Below are 2,701 nucleotides of genomic sequence, written 5' to 3'. Positions count from 1 at the left end.
TTACCGAAAAAACTCGTAATCGTGCACGATGTATGGCTGCTTCCCTTGGTATTTGCCCTTAGCAACGGCGTATGGCTGCTTCCCATGGGCTGCAGCACACACCAGCCCCTCGTTGCACACAACCCCCCATGGGCACTGGCCTGCACCCCCACGGGCATCGACCGGTGCCCTCAGGGGCACAGGCCCACGACCCTACTACTGCCCATGGCCTGCTGGCCTATGCCCCCACAGGCATGGGCCCATGGCCATGGGCAGGGGCATAGGCCTGCTACCCTACTATTGCCCATGGCCTACTAGCCTGCTCCCCCAGAGGCATAGGCCCATGGCCCTGCTGCTGCACACCCCCATGTGCATGTGTATGCTGGCCAGCCAGCACACCTACATACGTTGGCTGCTACCCATGCATGCAAGCAGCTTCTGCCCATGCATATACATGCCTGCTGCCCATGTATGCACTTGCCTACTGCCCATGCATACATGCACTCGCCACCCATGCCAACCTCCCCACACACACTGTGCACATTACCCGCACACCTATGCCAACCTCACTGCACATACTGTGCACATTGCCCTCTCCACCCATGTATGTGCACATTGCCCTCTCCACCCATTTTTGCCTTCAACTCCCCCTTTACCCATTGGACAAAAACCCTATCCCCTCACTTTAGGCAAGAGCCCCCTTTCGCCCACTGGATGAAGGGATCCCCCCTCTTCTATTTGGCCCTAAAAAACTAAAAATACCCCCTCCCTTAGAAAAAACACACTAACACACCAAAATCCCCCTTCATTCTTTCATATTGAAATTTTCGTCCCCTCCCCCTCTTGATTTTCTTCTGATCTTCGGAGTGATCTTAGTCAAGATCCGAAAACTCATTCGGATCTTTGAAGTGTTCTTCGGGATCTTGAAGATCTTCAATCTAAATTCTTAGTTAGATCTAGTTTTTAGCCGAAAATAGTATATTCGTGAGCCACCTCCCTTGAGTGTTTTTGAGTGTTATTGAGCGTTCCTGAGATAGAAACCCCCCTTGTTTTTGATATTCTTTGGGTCTACAAAGAAATCTTTATTAAGATCTGAAACTCTATTCGAATCTCTACAGTGTTCTTTGGGACTTTGGAGTTCTTCAATCCATTTTTAGGTCAGCCTGTTTGTTTTTAGAAATAGCCGTTCCTAGCCGAACCCCTATCCAAGTGTCCCTGGAATCTTTTCAGAAATAGCTAGCAGAAGCTCTGTTGAAGTTCCACCTCAGCCTAGCCCTCACTTAACCTATCCTAGTGGAAGCTCTGTTGGAGTGCCACCTCATCTTAAATCCAGAAATAGCCTTCCCTAACAGAAGCTCTGTTGGAGTGCCACCTCATCACAAGCCCAAAAATAGCCTTCCCTAGCCGAAGCTCTATCTGAATCCAAATTTTGAAATAGCCTTCCCTAACCGAAACTCTGTCCAAATCCCAATCCAAAAGTAACAGTTCCTAGCCAGAACGCTGTCTGAATACCATCACAATCAGCATCCCTCAAGAAAGGAAGTTTACGGTCAAGACCATCTTCCCCTGAGCCAGGAGAATCCAAAAGACAATCCGAGCCGATACTAATCAGGGTCCCACCCCTCTAGACCCGAAACAGGGGTTAAGTTCAGGCATAATTTCTCAACCAACTTGTCATAATGTAGACTTTATACAGACACTGTTTTAGTGTATATAGTAAGTTTAAATTCAATTAATGTTTATATGTGTGATAACTTAGCCACGCATGTGGTATAGTAATAATTGTGATAAATGTTCATTCTCAAGCATCTAGTAGAAAGACAAGCTGAACCAGGCTGATTGGGTGCCTAACACCGTCCCAATTATATAACCTGACACTTACCCCAAATCTTTGGACTTGAACAAATTTTGGGCCCTTTTCTCAGGAATCGGGCCTACCCCTAGGTCCTAAGCCCATAACCCTAGGTGGCAACGCGAAACCCAATTTGTATGATCCCGATCCCTGAATTAGACCATTATCAAATCCCCATCTCAAATAATGAATTTTACACTCTTGCAAAATAGGCCACCACGTATCTCTAAGCGGTGATACAGCAGTATGGGGGCCTATAAGCAAAGCACACTTGACACGAACCCCTCCCCTCATATGAAAGAGAGAGAGAGGAGAGAGAACAGGGAGGTATAGTCCATTTCTCCGTCGCTACCCTCACACTTGGCAATCATCGCCTCACGTAAGCCATGATGCATCCTCCTGATCTCAAAATAGACCTCCAGAGACACCTAAGAAAGAGTGTATCAATCAAAGGAGGTCGAAAGTCAATTGAGGGATGGTCAGATACTACATAGGCATAAGGAATGGGTAGCCAAAGGGAAGCATCTACATTTGTTCTCAACTCTAGAAGATGAGGGAGGATAGGATTGGTAGCATTGGGGTAGCGCCAACCTAGGAAGCCGTGGAAGGGGATGGTGGCTACCCTGAGAGACCTAACCACACTAGTAGAGGGTCCGATTTGTGATGGACCAGCAGCACTAATGTGTGACTGAACTGTAGAAAGATCTGCATGTCATGTTTTCCCCTAAAAGAACATCAGTCAAGATCAAGTCAATAAACACCCCTCCTCGAAGATCACTGAAGAGACACTGACCCATAACAAACAATAGGAAAGAACGGGTCACTTGGGTACTAGGGTTTTCCCCCAGGCTAGTGCTCCACCAACATGCG

The sequence above is a fragment of the Macadamia integrifolia genome, unplaced genomic scaffold (genome assembly GCF_013358625.1).
Source record: "Macadamia integrifolia cultivar HAES 741 unplaced genomic scaffold, SCU_Mint_v3 scaffold721, whole genome shotgun sequence".
In the NCBI taxonomy this organism is placed as follows: Eukaryota; Viridiplantae; Streptophyta; class Magnoliopsida; order Proteales; family Proteaceae; genus Macadamia; species Macadamia integrifolia.
The sequence above is the reverse complement of the archived record's forward strand: the minus strand, read 5'-3'. Positions refer to the sequence as shown.